Raw genomic sequence first — 16,624 nt, forward strand, 5'->3', positions numbered from 1 at the left:
GCGGAGGTGTTCTTTGTGAAAACAATCTTTTGGATGCTCAGTTTTCATTGCAAAATTAAAGAAAATTGCCGAGTTTCCACGCAGTCTCGAGCCGGGGACCTTTCGCATGTGAGGCAAACGTGATAACCACTGCACTATGGAAACAGACTCTGAACTTCAACTTGTTAGCACAGCTGGAAATCAGCCTAGCTAGGTGGCTTTTCCAGTTTTCGAGGACAGGTTCCCCTTTAGACCCGACCAGGAGGGAGTTGTACGGCCCTTCTTTCCTCGTTAGTGTAGTTGATAGTATCTCCCCCTGTCACGGGGAAGACCGGGGTTCGATTCCCTGACGCGGAGGTGGTATTTGTGAAAACAATCTTTTGGATGCTCAGTTGTCATTGCAAAATTAAAGAAAATTCCCGTGTTTCCACCCGGGGACCTTTCGCGTGTAAGGTGAACGTGATAACCACTACACTATGGAAACAAACGCTTAATTTCAACTTGTTAACACTGCCGGAAATCAAACTAGCTGGCTGGCTTTTCCAGTTTTCGAGGACAGGTTCCCTTCTACACCCGACCAGGAAGTAGGTGTATAGGCCTTCTGTCCTCGTTAGTGTAGTGGATAGTATCTCCCACTGTCACGGAAAAGACCGGGGTTTGATTCCCCGACGCGGCGGTGGTGTTTGTGAAAACAATCTTTTGGATGCTCAGTTTTCATTGCAAAATTAAAGAAAATTGCCGTGTGTCCACCCGGTCTCGAGCCGGGGACCTTTCGCGTGTAAAGCGAACGTGATAACCACTACACTATGGAAACAGACTCTGAACTTCAACTTGTTAGCACTGCTGGAAATCAGCCTAGCTGGCTGGCTTTTCCAGTTTTCGAGGACAGGTTCCCCTTTACACCCGACCAGGATGGAGTTGTATAGCCCTTCTATCCATGTTAGTGTAGAGGTAAGTATCTCCCCCTGTCACGGGAAACACCGGGGTTGGATTCCCCGACGGGGAGGTGGTGTTTGTGAAAACAATCTTTTGGATGCTTGGGGGCGATTCCCCGACGCGGAGGTGGTGTTTGTGAAAACAAATCTTTTGGATGCTCAGTTTTCATTGCAAAATTAAAGAAAATTGCCATGTTTCCACCCGGTCTCAAGCCGGGGACCTTTCGCTTGTGAGGAGAACGTGATAACCACTACACAATGGAAACAGACTCTGAACTTCAACTTGTTAGCACTGCTGGAAATCAGCCTAGCTAGGTGGCTTTTCCAGTTTTCGAGGACAGGTTCCCCTTTAGACCCGACCAGGAGGGAGTTGTACAGCCCTTCTTTCCTCGTTAGTGTAGTTGATAGTATCTCCCCCTGTCACGGGGAAGACCGGGGTTCGATTCCCTGACGCGGAGGTGGTATTTGTGAAAACAATCTTTTGGATGCTCAGTTTTCATTGCAAAATTAAAGAAAGTTCCCGTGTTTCCACCCGGTCTCCAGCCGGGGACCTTTCGCGTGTAAGGTGAACGTGATAACCACTACACTATGGAAACAGACGCTTAATTTCAACTTGTTAACACTGCCGGAAATCAAACTAGCTGGCTGGCTTTTCCAGTTTTCGAGGACAGGTTCCCCTCTACACCCGACCAGTAGGTAGTTGTATAGGCCTTCTGTCCTCGTTAGTGTAGTGGATAGTATCTCCCACTGTCACGGAAAAGACCGTGGTTCGATTCCCCGACGCGGAGGTGGTGTTTGTGAAAACAATCTTTTGGATGCTCAGTTTTCATTGCAAAATTAAAGAAAATTGCCGTGTTTCCACCCGGTCTCGAGCTGGGGACCTTTTGCGTGTAAAGCCAACGTGATAACCACTACACTATGGAAACAGACTCTGAACTTCAACTTGTTAGCACTGCTGGAAATCAGCCTAGCCGGGAACCTGTCCTAATTATGTCTAGGAGGGAGTTGTACAGCCCTTGTCACCTCGTTAGTGTAGTTGATAGTATCTCCCCCTGTCACGGGGAAGACCGGGGTTCGATTTCCTGACGCGGAGGTGGTATTTGTGAAAACAATCTTTTGGATGCTCAGTTTTCATTGCAAAATTAAAGAAAATTGCCGTGTTTCCACCCGGTCTCGAGCCGGGGACCTTTCGCGTGTTAGGCGAACGTGATAGCCACTATACTATGGAAACAGACTCTGAACTTCAACTTGTTAGCACTGCTGGAAATCAGCCTAGCTGGCTGGCTTTTCCAGTTTTCGAGGACAGGTTCCCCTTTACACCCGACCAGGATGGAGTTGTATAGCCCTTCTATCCATGTTAGTGTAGAGGTAAGTATCTCCCCCTGTCACGGGAAACACCGGGGTTGGATTCCCCGACGGGGAGGTGGTGTTTGTGAAAACAATCTTTTGGATGCTTGGGGGCGATTCCCCGACGCGGAGGTGGTGTTTGTGAAAACAAATCTTTTGGATGCTCAGTTTTCATTGCAAAATTAAAGAAAATTGCCATTTTTCCACCCGGTCTCAAGCCGGGGACCTTTCGCTTGTGAGGAGAACGTGATAACCACTACACAATGGAAACAGACTCTGAACTTCAACTTGTTAGCACTGCTGGAAATCAGCCTAGCTAGGTGGCTTTTCCAGTTTTCGAGGACAGGTTCCCCTTTAGACCCGACCAGGAGGGAGTTGTACAGCCCTTCTTTCCTCGTTAGTGTAGTTGATAGTATCTCCCCCTGTCACGGGGAAGACCGGGGTTCGATTCCCTGACGCGGAGGTGGTATTTGTGAAAACAATCTTTTGGATGCTCAGTTTTCATTGCAAAATTAAAGAAAATTGCCGTGTTTCCACCCGGTCTCGAGCCGGGGACCTTTCGCGTGTGAGGCGAACGTGATAGCCACTATACTATGGAAACAGACTCTGAACTTCAACTTGTTAGCACTGCTGGAAATCAGCCTAGCTGGCTGGCTTTTCCAGTTTTCGAGGACAGGTTCCCCTTTACACCCGACCAGGATGGAGTTGTATAGCCCTTCTATCCATGTTAGTGTAGAGGTAAGTATCTCCCCCTGTCACGGGAAACACCGGGGTTGGATTCCCCGACGGGGAGGTGGTGTTTGTGAAAACAATCTTTTGGATGCTTGGGGGCGATTCCCCGACGCGGAGGTGGTGTTTGTGAAAACAAATCTTTTGGATGCTCAGTTTTCATTGCAAAATTAAAGAAAATTGCCATTTTTCCACCCGGTCTCAAGCCGGGGACCTTTCGCTTGTGAGGAGAACGTGATAACCACTACACAATGGAAACAGACTCTGAACTTCAACTTGTTAGCACTGCTGGAAATCAGCCTAGCTAGGTGGCTTTTCCAGTTTTCGAGGACAGGTTCCCCTTTAGACCCGACCAGGAGGGAGTTGTACAGCCCTTCTTTCCTCGTTAGTGTAGTTGATAGTATCTCCCCCTGTCACGGGGAAGACCGGGGTTCGATTCCCTGACGCGGAGGTGGTATTTGTGAAAACAATCTTTTGGATGCTCAGTTTTCATTGCAAAATTAAAGAAAATTCCCGTGTTTCCACCCGGTCTCCAGCCGGGGACCTTTCACGTGTAAGGTGAACGTGATAACCACTACACTATGGAAACAGACGCTTAATTTCAACTTGTTAACACTGCCGGAAATCAAACTAGCTGGCTGGCTTTTCCAGTTTTCGAGGACAGGTTCCCCTCTACACCCGACCAGTAGGTAGTTGTACAGGCCTTCTGTCCTCGTTAGTGTAGTGGATAGTATCTCCCACTGTCACGGAAAAGACCGGGGTTTGATTCCCCGACGCGGAGGTGGTGTTTGTGAAAACAATCTTTTGGATGCTCAGTTTTCATTGCAAAATTAAAGAAAATTGCCGTGTTTCCACCCGGTCTCGAGCTGGGGACCTTTTGCGTGTAAAGCCAACGTGATAACCACTACACTATGGAAACAGACTCTGAACTTCAACTTGTTAGCACTGCTGGAAATCAGCCTAGCCGGGAACCTGTCCTATCTATGTCTAGGAGGGAGTTGTACAGCCCTTGTCACCTCGTTAGTGTAGTTGATAGTATCTCCCCCTGTCACGGAGAAGACCGGGGTTCGATTTCCTGACGCGGAGGTGGTATTTGTGAAAACAATCTTTTGGATGCTCAGTTTTCATTGCAAAATTAAAGAAAATTGCCGTGTTTCCACCCAGTCTCGAGCCGGGGACCAATCACTTGTGAGGCGAACGTGATAGCCACTACACTATGGAAACAGACTCTGAACTTCAACTTGTTAGCACTGCTGGAAATCAGCCTAGCTATGTGGCTTTTCCAGTTTTCAAGGACAGGTTCCCCTTTAGACCCGACCAGGAGGGAGTTGTACAGCCCTTCTTTCCTTGTTAGTGGAGTTGATAGTATCTCCCCCTGTCACGGGGAAGAGCGGGGTTCGATTGCCTGACGGTGAGGTGTTGTTTGTGAAAACAATCTTTTGGATGCTTAGTTTTCATTGCAACATTAAAGAAAATTGCCGTGTTTCCACCCGGTCTCGAGCCGGGGAAATTTCGCATGTGAGGCAAACGTGATAACCACTACACTATGGAAACAGACTCTGAACTTCAACTTGTTAGCACTGCTGGAAATCAGCCTAGCTGGCTGGCTTTTCCAGTTTTCGAGGACAGGTTCCCCTTTACACCCGACCAGGATGGAGTTGTATAGCCCTTCTATCCATGTTAGTGTAGAGGTAAGTATCTCCCCCTGTCACGGGAAACATCGGGGTTGGATTCCCCGACGGGGAGGTGGTGTTTGTGAAAACAATCTTTTGGATGCTTGGGGGCGATTCCCCGACACGGAGGTGGTGTTTGTGAAAACAAATCTTTTGGATGCTCAGTTTTCATTGCAAAATTAAAGAAAATTGCCATGTTTCCACCCGGTCTCGAGCCGGGGACCTTTCGCGTGTGAGGCAAACGTGATAACCACTACACTATGGAAACAGACTCTGAACTTCAACTTGTTAGCACTGCTGGAAATCAGCCTAGCTAGGTGGCTTTTCCAGTTTTCGAGGACAGGTTCCCCTTTAGACCCGACCAGGAGGGAGTTGTACAGCCCTTCTTTCCTCGTTAGTGTAGTTGATAGTATCTCCCCCTGTCACGGGGAAGACCGGGGTTCGATTCCCTGACGCGGAGGTGGTGTTTGTGAAAACAATCTTTTGGATACTCAGTTTTCATTGCAAAATTAAAGAAAATTGCCGTGTTTCCACCCGGTCTCGAGCCGGGAACCTTTCGCGTGTAAAGCAAACGTGATAACCACTACACAATGGAAACAGACTCTGAACTTCAACTTGTTAACACTGCTGGAAATCAGCCTAGCTGGCTGGCTTTTCCAGTTTTCGAGGACAGGTTCCCCTTTACACCCGACCAGGATGGAGTTGTATAGCCCTTCTATCCTTGTTAGTGTAGAGGTAAGTATCTCCCCCTGTCACGGGAAACACCGGGGTTGGATTCCCCGACGGGGAGGTGGTGTTTGTGAAAACAATATTTTGGATGCTTGGGGGCGATTCCCCGACGCGGAGGTGGTGTTTGTGAAAACAAATCTTTTGGATGCTCAGTTTTCATAGCAAAATTAAAGAAAATTGCCAAATTTCCAACCGGTCTCGAGCCGGGGACCTTTCGCGTGTAAGGTGAACGTGATAACCACTACACTATGGAAACAGACGCTTAATTTCAACTTGTTAACACTGCCGGAAATCAAACTAGCTGGCTGGCTTTTCCAGTTTTCGAGGACAGCTTCCCCTCTACACCCGACCAGGAGGTAGTTGTATAGGCCTTCTGTCCTCGTTAGTGTAGTGGATAGTATCTCCCACTGTCACGGAAAAGACCGGGGTTCGATTCCCCGACGCGGAGGTGGTGTTTGTGAAAACAATCTTTTGGATGCTCAGTTTTCATTGCAAAATTAAAGAAAATTGCCATGTTTCCACCCGGTCTCGAGCCGGGGACCTTTTGCGTGTAAAGCGAACGTGATAACCACTACACTATGGAAACAGACTCTGAACTTCAACTTGTTAGCACTGCTGGAAATCAGCCTAGCCGGGAACCTGTCCTATCTATGTCTAGGAGGGAGTTGTACAGCCCTTGTCACCTCGTTAGTGTAGTTGATAGTATCTCCCCCTGTCACGGGAAACACCGGGGTTGGATTCCCCGACACGGAGGTGGTGTTTGTGAAAACAAATCTTTTGGATGCTCAGTTTTCATTGCAAAATTAAAGAAAATTGCCATGTTTCCACCCGGTCCCGAGGTGGGGACCTTTCGCTTGTGAGGCGAACGTGATAACCACTACACTATGGAAACAGACTCTGAACTTCAACTTGTTAGCACTGCCGGAAATATAACTAGCTGGCTGGCTTTTCCAGTTTTCGAGGACAGGTTCCCCTCTACACCAGACCAGGAGGTAGTTGTATAGCCCTCCTGTCCTCGTTAGTATAGTGGATAGTATCTCCCCCTGTCACGGGGAAGACCGGGGTTCAATTCCCCAACGGGGTGATGGTGTTTGTGAAACCTATCTTTTGGATAAACAGTTTAAATTGCAAATACAAAGAAGATGGCCGTGTTTCCACCCGGTCTCGAGCCGGGGACCGTTCGCGTGTTAGGCAAACGTGATAACCACTACACTATGGAAACAGACGCTTAACTTCAACTTGTTAGCACTGACGGAAATCAAACTAGCTGGTTGGCTTTTCCAGTTTTCGAGGATAAGTTCCCCTCTACACCCGACCAGGAGGTAGTTGTATAACCCTTCTGTCCTCGTTAGTATAGTGGATAGTATCTCCCCCTGTCACGGGGAAGACTGGGGTTCGATTCCCCGACGGGGAGATGGTGTTTGTGAAAGCTAGCTTCTGGATGATCAGTTTTAATTGCAAATACAAAGAAAATGGCCATGTTTCCACCCGGTCTCGAGCCGGGGACCTTTCGCGTGTTAGGCGAACGTGATAACCACTACACTATGGAAACAGACGCTTAACTTCAACTTGTTCGCACTGCTGGAAATCAAACTAGCTGGCTGGCTTTTCCAGTTTTCGAAGACAGGTTCCCCTCTACACCAGACCAAGAGGTAGTTGTATAGCCCTTCTGTCCTCGTTAGTATAGTGGATAGTATCTCCCCCTGTCATGGGGAAGACCGGGGTTCGATTCCCCGACGGGGAGATGGTGTTTGTGAAACCTATCTTTTGGATAAACAGTTTAAATTGCAAATACAAAGAAAATGGCCGTGTTTCCACCCGGTCTCGAGCCGGGGATCGTTCGCGTGTTAGGCAAACGTGATAACCACTACACTATGGAAACAGACGCTTAACTTCAACTTGTTAGCACTGACGGAAATCAAACTAGCTGGTTGGCTTTTCCAGTTTTCGAGGACAGGTTCCCCTCTACACCAGACCAGGAGGTAGTTGTATAGCCCTTCTGTCCTCGTTAGTATAGTGGATAGTATCTCCCCCTGTCACGGGGAAGACCGGGGTTCGATTCCCCTACGGGGTGATGGTGTTTTTGAAACCTATCTTTTGGATGATCAGTTTTCATTGCAAATACAAAGAAAATGGCCATGTTACCACCCGGTCTCGAGCCGGGGACCTTTCGCGTGTTAGGCGAACGCGTTAACCACTACACTATGGAAACAGACGCTTAACTTCAACTTGTTAGCACTGCCAGAAATCAAACGAGCTCGCTGGCTTTTCCAGTTTTCGAGGACAGGTTCCCCTCTACACCCGACCAGTAGGTAACCATATAGCCCTTCTGTCCTCGTTAGTATAGTGGATAGTATCTCCCCCTGTCACGGGGAAGACCGGGGTTCGATTCCCCGACGGGCAGATGGTGTTTGTGAAACCTATCTTTTGGATAAACAGTTTAAATTGCAAATACAAAGAAAATGGCCATGTTTCCACCCGGTCTCGAGGCGGGGACCTTTCGCGTGTTAGGCAAACGTGATAACCACTACACTATGGAAACAGACGCTTAACTTCAACTTGTTAGCACTGACGGAAATCAAACTAGCTGGTTGGCTTTTCCAGTTTTCGAGGATAGGTTCCCCTCTACACCCGACCAGGAGGTAGTTGTTTTGCCTTTCTGTCCTCGTTAGTATAGTGGATAGTATCTCCCCCTGTCACGGGGAAGACCGGGGTTCGATTCCCCGACGGGGAGATGGTGTTTGTGAAAGCTATCTTCTGGATGTTCAGTTTTCATTGCAAATACAAAGAAAATGGCCATGTTTCCACCCGGTCTCGAGCCGGGGAACTTTCGCGTGTTAGGCGAACGTGATAACCACTACACTATGGAAACAGACGCTTAACTTCAACTTGTTAGCACTGACGGAAATCAAACTAGCTGGTTGGCTTTTCCAGTTTTCGAGGATAGGTTCCCCTCTACACCCAACCAGGAGGTAGTTGTACAGCCGTTCTGTCCTCGTTAGTATAGAGGATAGTCTTTCCCCCTGTCACGGGGAAGACCGGGGTTCAATTCCCCAACGGGGTGATGGTGTTTGTGAAACCTATCTTTTGGATAAACAGTTTAAATTGCAAATACAAAGAAAATGGCCATGTTTCCACCCGGTCTCGAGCCGGGGACCGTTCGCGTGTTAGGCAAACGTGATAACCACTACACTATGGAAACAGACGCTTAACTTCAACTTGTTAGCACTGCCGGAAATCAAACTAGCTGGCTGGCTTTTCCAGTTTTCGAGGATAGGTTCCCCTCTACACCCGACCAGGAGGTAGCTGTATAGCTGTTCTCTCCTCGTTAGTATAGTGGATAGTATTTCCCCCTGTCACGGGGAAGACTGGGGTTTGATTCCCCGACGAGGAGATGGTGTTTGTGAAAGCTATCTTTTGGATGATCAGTTTTCATTGCAAATACAAAGAAAATGGCCATGTTTCCACCCGGTCTCGAGCCAGGGACCTTTCGCGTGTTAGGCGTACGTGATAACCACTACACTATGGAAACAGACACTTAACTTCAACTTGTTCGCACTGCCGGAAATCAAACTAGCTGGCTGGCTTTTCCAGTTTTCGAGGACAGGTTCCCCTCTACACCCGACCAGGAGGTAACTGTTGTTAGAGTAGACAATATTAAGTATTGTACTCTTTGCGTGTTCAATTAACTGAATGGTGAGATTCTGTTGAAGAAGTTCCTTTGCAAAGGTATTAATTACCAGAAGCTTCTGATCACACAATAACAAGTCACCCAAGCAGTGCTCTGTTCAAATGTGTGTCCTTCTCTCCAGCCCACATCATTATTTATTCACAAAGAGGGTTCATAGAAAGTCAGCCCACAACACACCTGGTTACAACTGAATGAATACAAGAGAATCCGTTCCCATGGGTATAAATCAGATTAGAAAAAATACAATAATAATAAGCCTGACTCCCTTCCGACACAGCAGAATCCCCGGCCCTCCCTTTAGATTACGAATGAATAGACAGACCCGTTGCTCTTTCTCATGAAAGTAACACAGATAAGAATATATGTCTATTCATACAGCCATACTGAGTTAACTAAATCTAAAACGGCTAAAATATAATTTAAAACTGAAAAACAATGTTAATAACTCATCACTGTATAGCCCTTCTGTCCTCGTTAGTATAGTGGATAGTATCTCCCCCTGTCACGGTGAAGACCGGGGTTCGATTCCCCGACGGGGAGATGGTGTTTGTGAAACCTATCTTTTGGATAAACAGTTTAAATTGCAAATACAAAGAAAATGGCCATTTTTCCACTCGGTCTCGAGCCGGGGACCGTTCGCTTGTTAGGCAAACGTGATAACCACTACACTATGGAAACAGACGCTTAACTTCAACTTGTTCGCACTGCTGGAAATCAAACTAGCTGGCTGGCTTTTCCAGTTTTCGAAGACAGGTTCCCCTCTACACCCGACCAGGAGGTAGTTGTATAGCCCTTCTGTCCTCGTTAGTATAGTGGATAGTATCTCCCCCTGTCACGGGGAAGACCGGGGTTCGATTCCCCGACGGGGAGATGGTGTTTGTGAAAGCTATCTTCTGGATGATCAGTTTTCATTGCAAATACAAAGAAAATGGCCATGTTTCCACCCGGTCTCGAGCCGGGGACCTTTCGCGTGTTAGGCGAACGTGATAACCACTACACTATGGAAACAGAAGCTTAACTTCAACTTGTTCGCACTGCCGGAAATCAAACTAGCTGGCTGGCTTTTCCAGTTTTCGAGGACAGGTTCCCCTCTACACCCGACCAGGAGGTAACTGTATAGCCCTTCTGTTCTCGTTAGTATAGTGGATAGTATCTCCCCCTGTCACGGGAAAGACCGGGGTTCGATTCCCCGACGGGGAGATGGTGTTTGTGAAACCTATCTTTTGGATGATCAGTTTTCATTGCAAATACAAAGAAAATGGCCATGTTTCCACCCGGTCTCGAGCCGGGGACCTTTCGCGTGTTAGGCGAACGTGATAACCACTACACTATGGAAACAGACGCTTAAATTCAACTTGATCGCACTGCCGGAAATCAAACTAGCTGGTTGGCTTTTCCAGTTTTCGAGGATAGGTTCCCCTCTACACCCAACCAGGAGGTAGTTGTATAGCCGTTCTGTCCTCGTTAGTATAGAGGATAGTATTTCCCCCTGTCACGGGGAAGACTGGGGTTCGATTCCCCGACGAGGAGATGGTGTTTGTGAAAGCTACCTTTTGGATGATCAGTTTTCATTGCAAATACAAAGAAAATGGCCATGTTTCCACCCGGTCTCGAGCCAGGGACCTTTCGCGTGTTAGGCGTACGTGATAACCACTACACTATGGAAACAGACGCTTAACTTCAACTTGTTCGCACTGCCGGAAATCAAACTAGCTGGCTGGCTTTTCCAGTTTTCGATGACAGGTTCCCCTCTACACCCGACCAGGGGGTAACTGTTGTTAGAGTAGACAATATTAAGTATTGTACTCTTTGCGTGTTCAATTAACTGAATGGTGAGATTCTGTTGAAGAAGTTCCTTTGCAAAGGTATTAATTACCAGAAGCTTCTGATCACACAATAACAAGTCACCCAAGCAGTGCTCTGTTCAAATGTGTGTCCTTCTCTCCAGCCCACATCATTATTTATTCACAAAGAGGGTTCATAGAAAGTCAGCCCACAACACACCTGGTTACAACTGAATGAATACAAGAGAATCCGTTCCCATGGGTATAAATCAGATTAGAAAAAATACAATAATAATAAGCCTGACTCCCTTCCGACACAGCAGAATCCCCGGCCCTCCCTTTAGATTACGAATGAATAGACAGACCCGTTGCTCTTTCTCATGAAAGTAACACAGATAAGAATATATGTCTATTCATACAGCCATACTGAGTTAACTAAATCTAAAACGGCTAAAATATAATTTAAAACTGAAAAACAATGTTAATAACTCATCACTGTATAGCCCTTCTGTCCTCGTTAGTATAGTGGATAGTATCTCCCCCTGTCACGGTGAAGACCGGGGTTCGAATCCCCGACGGGGAGATGGTGTTTGTGAAACCTATCTTTTGGATAAACAGTTTAAATTGCAAATACAAAGAAAATGGCCATTTTTCCACTCGGTCTCGAGCCGGGGACCGTTCGCGTGTTAGGCAAACGTGATAACCACTACACTATGGAAACAGACGCTTAACTTCAACTTGTTCGCACTGATGGAAATCAAACTAGCTGGCTGGCTTTTCCAGTTTTCGAAGACAGGTTCCCCTCTACACCCGACCAGGAGGTAGTTGTCTAGCCCTTCTGTCCTCGTTAGTATAGTGGATAGTATCTCCCCCTGTCACGGGGAAGACCGGGGTTCGATTCCCCGACGGGGAGATGGTGTTTGTGAAAGCTATCTTCTGGATGATCAGTTTTCATTGCAAATACAAAGAAAATGGCCATGTTTCCACCCGGTCTCGAGCCGGGGACCTTTCGCGTGTTAGGCGAACGTGATAACCACTACACTATGGAAACAGACGCTTAAATTCAACTTGATCGCACTGCCGGAAATCAAACTAGCTGGCTGGCTTTTCCAGTTTTCGAGGACAGGTTCCCCTCTACACCCGACCAGGAGGTAACTGTATAGCCCTTCTGTCCTCGTTAGTATAGTGGATAGTATCTCCCCCTGTCACGGGGAAGACCGGGGTTCGATTCCCCGACGGGGAGATGGTGTTTGTGAAACCTATCTTTTGGATAAACAGTTTAAATTGCAAATACAAAGAAAATGGCCATGTTTCCACCCGGTCTCGAGCCGGGGACCGTTCGCGTGTTAGGCAAACGTGATAACCACTACACTATGGAAACAGACGCTTAACTTCAACTTGTTAGCACTGACGGAAATCAAACTAGCTGGTTGGCTTTTCCAGTTTTCGAGGATAGGTTCCCCTCTACACCCGACCAGGAGGTAGTTGTTTTGCCTTTCTGTCCTCGTTAGTATAGTGGATAGTATCTCCCCCTGTCACGGGGAAGACCGGGGTTCGATTCCCCGACGGGGAGATGGTGTTTGTGAAAGCTATCTTCTGGATGATCAGTTTTCATTGCAAATACAAAGAAAATGGCCATGTTTCCACCCGGTCTCGAGCCAGGGACCTTTCGCGTGTTAGGCGCACGTGATAACCACTACACTATGGAAACAGACGCTTAACTTCAACTTGTTCGCACTGCCGGAAATCAAACTAGCTGGCTGGCTTTTCCAGTTTTCGAGGACAGGTTCCCCTCTACACCCGACCAGGAGGTAACTGTTGTTAGAGTAGACAATATTAAGTATTGTACTCTTTGCGTGTTCAATTAACTGAATGGTGAGATTCTGTTGAAGAAGTTCCTTTGCAAAGGTATTAATTACCAGAAGCTTCTGATCACACAATAACAAGTCACCCAAGCAGTGCTCTGTTCAAATGTGTGTCCTTCTCTCCAGCCCACATCATTATTTATTCACAAAGAGGGTTCATAGAAAGTCAGCCCACAACACACCTGGTTACAACTGAATGAATACAAGAGAATCCGTTCCCATGGGTATAAATCAGATTAGAAAAAATACAATAATAATAAGCCTGACTCCCTTCCGACACAGCAGAATCCCCGGCCCTCCCTTTAGATTACGAATGAATAGACAGACCCGTTGCTCTTTCTCATGAAAGTAACACAGATAAGAATATATGTCTATTAATACAGCCATACTGAGTTAACTAAATCTAAAACGGCTAAAATATAATTTAAAACTGAAAAACAATGTTAATAACTCATCACTGTATAGCCCTTCTGTCCTCGTTAGTATAGTGGATAGTATCTCCCCCTGTCACGGGGAAGACCGGGGTTCGATTCCCCGACGGGGAGATGGTGTTTGTGAAACCTATCTTTTGGATAAACAGTTTAAATTTCAAATACAAAGAAAATGGCCATGTTTCCACCCGGTCTCGAGCCAGGGACCTTTCGCGTGTTAGGCAAACGTGATAACCACTACACTATGGAAACAGACGCTTAACTTCAACTTGTTAGCACTGACGGAAATCAAACTAGCTGGTTGGCTTTTCCAGTTTTCGAGGACAGGTTCCCCTCTACACCCGACCAGTAGGTAACTATATAGCCCTTCTGTCCTCGTTAGTATAGTGGATAGTATCTCCCCCTGTCACGGGGAAGACCGGGGTTCGATTCCCCGACGGGGAGATGGTGTTTGTGAAAGCTATCTTTTGGATGATCAGTTTTCATTGCAAATACAAAGAAAATGGCCATGTTTCCACCCGGTCTCGAACCGGGGACCTTTCGCGTGTTAGGCGAACGTGATAACCACTACACTATGGAAACAGACGCTTAACTTTTACTTGTTCGCACTGCCGGAAATATAACTAGCTGGCTGGCTTTTCCAGTTTCCGAGGACAGGTTCCCCTCTACACCAGACCAGGAGGTAGTTGTATAGCCCTTCTGTCCTCGTTAGTATAGTGGATAGTATCTCCCTCTGTCACGGGGAAGACCGGGGTTCGATTCCCCAACGGGGTGATGGTGTTTGTGAAAGCTATCTTTTGGATGATCAGTTTAAATTGCAAATACAAAGAAAATGGCCATGTTTCCACCCGGTCTCGAGCCGGGGACCGTTCGCGTGTTAGGCAAACGTGATAACCACTATACTATGCAAACAGACGCTTAACTTCAACTTGTTAGCACTGACGGAAATCAAACTAGCTGGTTGGCTTTTCCAGTTTTCGAGGATAGGTTCCCCTCTACACTCGACCAGGATGTAGTTGTACAGCCATTCTGTCCTCGTTAGTATAGTGGATAGTATCTCCCCCTGTCACGGGGAAGACCGGGGTTCGATTCCCCGACGGGGAGTTGGTGTTTGTGAAACCTATCTTTTGGATAAACAGTTTAAATTGCAAATACAAAGAAAATGGCCATGTTTCCACCCGGTCTCGAGCCGGGGACCGTTCGCGTGTTAGGCAAACGTGATAACCACTACACCATGGAAACAGACGCTTAACTTCAACTTGTTAGCACTGACGGAAATCAAACTAGCTGGTTGGCTTTTCCAGTTTTCGAGGATAGGTTCCCCTCTACACCCGACCAGGAGGTAGTTGTTTTGCCTTTCTGTCCTCGTTAGTATAGTGGATAGTATTTCCCCCTGTCACGGGGAAGACTGGGGTTCGATTCCCCGACGAGGAGATGGTGTTTGTGAAAGCTATCTTTTGGATGATCAGTTTTCATTGCAAATACAAAGAAAATGGCCATGTTTCCACCCGGTCTCGAACCGGGGACCTTTCGCGTGTTAGGCGAACGTGATAACCACTACACTATGGAAACAGACGCTTAACTTTTACCTGTTCGCACTGCCGGAATTATAACTAGCTGGCTGGCTTTTCCAGTTTCCGAGGACAGGTTCCCCTCTACACCAGACCAGGAGGTAGTTGTATAGCCCTTCTGTCCTCGTTAGTATAGTGGATAGTATCTCCCCCTGTCACGGGGAAGACCGGGGTTCGATTCCCCAACGGGGTGATGGTGTTTGTGAAAGCTATCTTTTGGATGATCAGTTTAAATTGCAAATACAAAGAAAATGGCCATGTTTCCACCCGGTCTCGAGCCTGGGACCGTTCGCGTGTTAGGCAAACGTGATAACCACTACACTATGCAAACAGACGCTTAACTTCAACTTGTTAGCACTGACGGAAATCAAACTAGCTGGTTGGCTTTTCCAGTTTTCGAGGATAGGTTCCCCTCTACACCCGACCAGGAGGTAGTTGTATAGCCATTCTGTCCTCGTTAGTATAGTGGATAGTATTTCCCCCTGTCACGGGGAAGACTGGGGTTCGATTCCCTGACGAGGAGATGGTGTTTGTGAAAGCTATCTTTTGGATGATCAGTTTTCATTGCAAATACAAAGAAAATGGCCATGTTTCCACCCGGTCTCGAGCCTGGGACCTTTCGCGTGTTAGGCGAACGTGACAACCACTACACTATGGAAACAGACGCTTAACTTTAACTTGTTCGCACTGCCGGTAATATAACTAGCTGGCTGGCTTTTCCAGTTTTCGAGGACAGGTTCCCCTCTACACCAGACCAGGAGGTAGTTGTATAGCCCTTCTGTCCTCGTTAGTATAGTGGATAGTATCTCCCCCTGTCACGGCGAAGACCGGGGTTCAATTCCCCAACGGGGTGATGGTGTTTGTGAAAGCTATCTTTTGGATGATCAGTTTTCATTGCAAATACAAAGAAAATGGCCATGTTTCCACCCGGTCTCGAGCCGGGGACCTTTCGCGTGTTAGGCGAACGTGATAACCACTACGCTATGGAAACAGACGCTTAACTTCAACTTGTTAGCACTGACGGAAATCAAACTAGCTGGTTGGCTTTTCCAGTTTTCGAGGACAGGTTCCCCTCTACACCAGACCAGGAGGTAGTTGTATAGCCCTTCTGTCCTCGTTAGTATAGTGAATAGTAACTCCCCCTGTCACGGGGAAGACCGGGGTTCGATTCCCCGACGGGGAGATGGTGTTTGTGAAACCTATCTTTTGGATAAACAGTTTAAATTGCAAATACAAAGAAAATGGCCATGTTTCCACCCGGTCTCGAGCCGGGGAACTTTCGCGTGTTAAGCAAACGTGATAACCACTACACTATGCAAACAGACGCTTAACTTCAACTTGTTAGCAATGCCGGAAATCAAACTAGCTGGTTGGCTTTTCCAGTTTTCGAGGATAGGTTCCCCTCTACACCCGACCAGGAGGTAGTTGTATAGCCCTTCTGTCCTCGTTAGTATAGTGGATAGTATCTCCCCCTGTCACGGGGAAGACCGGGGTTCGATTCCCCGACGGGGAGATGGTGTTTGTGAAACCTATCTTTTGGATAAACAGTTTAAATTGCAAATACAAAGAAAATGGCCATATTTCCACCCGGTTTAAAGCCGGGGACCGTTCGCGTGAGAGGCAAACGTGATAAACACTACACTATGGAAACAGACGCTTAACTTCAACTTGTTCGCACTGCTGGAAATCAAACTAGCTGGCTGGCTTTTCCAGTTTTCGAAGACAGGTTCCCCTCTACACCAGACCAGGAGGTACTGGTATAGCCCTTCTGTCCTCGTTAGTATAGTGGATAGTATCTCCCCCTGTCACGGGGAAGACCGGGGTTCGATTCCCCGACGGGGAGATGGTGTTTGTGAAAGCTATCTTTTGGATGATCAGTTTTCTTTGCAA

The 16,624-nt window shown here is 47.2% G+C and overlaps 12 non-coding genes across 12 annotated transcripts; all 12 read right to left on the reverse strand.

Annotated features, from left to right (window-relative positions):
- Positions 1-720: 720 nt before the first annotated feature.
- trnav-uac (transfer RNA valine (anticodon UAC)) lies at positions 721-793 on the reverse strand. The gene has a single exon. It is a non-coding gene; the product is annotated as a tRNA-Val (tRNA).
- Positions 794-4,858: 4,065 nt separating this feature from the next.
- trnav-cac (transfer RNA valine (anticodon CAC)) lies at positions 4,859-4,931 on the reverse strand. Its single transcript has one exon. It is a non-coding gene; the product is annotated as a tRNA-Val (tRNA).
- A 974-nt stretch (positions 4,932-5,905) lies between these two features.
- trnav-uac (transfer RNA valine (anticodon UAC)) lies at positions 5,906-5,978 on the reverse strand. The gene has a single exon. It is a non-coding gene; the product is annotated as a tRNA-Val (tRNA).
- An 893-nt stretch (positions 5,979-6,871) lies between these two features.
- On the reverse strand, positions 6,872-6,944 carry trnav-aac (transfer RNA valine (anticodon AAC)). Its single transcript has one exon. It is a non-coding gene; the product is annotated as a tRNA-Val (tRNA).
- A 1,247-nt stretch (positions 6,945-8,191) lies between these two features.
- On the reverse strand, positions 8,192-8,264 carry trnav-aac (transfer RNA valine (anticodon AAC)). Its single transcript has one exon. It is a non-coding gene; the product is annotated as a tRNA-Val (tRNA).
- Positions 8,265-10,018: 1,754 nt separating this feature from the next.
- Positions 10,019-10,091, reverse strand: trnav-aac (transfer RNA valine (anticodon AAC)). The gene has a single exon. It is a non-coding gene; the product is annotated as a tRNA-Val (tRNA).
- A 257-nt stretch (positions 10,092-10,348) lies between these two features.
- Positions 10,349-10,421, reverse strand: trnav-aac (transfer RNA valine (anticodon AAC)). Its single transcript has one exon. It is a non-coding gene; the product is annotated as a tRNA-Val (tRNA).
- A 1,424-nt stretch (positions 10,422-11,845) lies between these two features.
- trnav-aac (transfer RNA valine (anticodon AAC)) lies at positions 11,846-11,918 on the reverse strand. Its single transcript has one exon. It is a non-coding gene; the product is annotated as a tRNA-Val (tRNA).
- A 1,424-nt stretch (positions 11,919-13,342) lies between these two features.
- trnav-aac (transfer RNA valine (anticodon AAC)) lies at positions 13,343-13,415 on the reverse strand. Its single transcript has one exon. It is a non-coding gene; the product is annotated as a tRNA-Val (tRNA).
- Positions 13,416-13,672: 257 nt separating this feature from the next.
- Positions 13,673-13,745, reverse strand: trnav-aac (transfer RNA valine (anticodon AAC)). The gene has a single exon. It is a non-coding gene; the product is annotated as a tRNA-Val (tRNA).
- Positions 13,746-14,662: 917 nt separating this feature from the next.
- Positions 14,663-14,735, reverse strand: trnav-aac (transfer RNA valine (anticodon AAC)). Its single transcript has one exon. It is a non-coding gene; the product is annotated as a tRNA-Val (tRNA).
- Positions 14,736-15,652: 917 nt separating this feature from the next.
- On the reverse strand, positions 15,653-15,725 carry trnav-aac (transfer RNA valine (anticodon AAC)). The gene has a single exon. It is a non-coding gene; the product is annotated as a tRNA-Val (tRNA).
- Between the last annotated feature and the right edge of the window lie 899 nt (positions 15,726-16,624).

The sequence above is a fragment of the Leptonotus elevatus genome, chromosome 3 (genome assembly GCF_054856555.1).
Source record: "Leptonotus elevatus isolate MCC_2025b chromosome 3, RoL_Lele_1.0, whole genome shotgun sequence".
Classification (NCBI taxonomy): domain Eukaryota; kingdom Metazoa; phylum Chordata; class Actinopteri; order Syngnathiformes; family Syngnathidae; genus Leptonotus; species Leptonotus elevatus.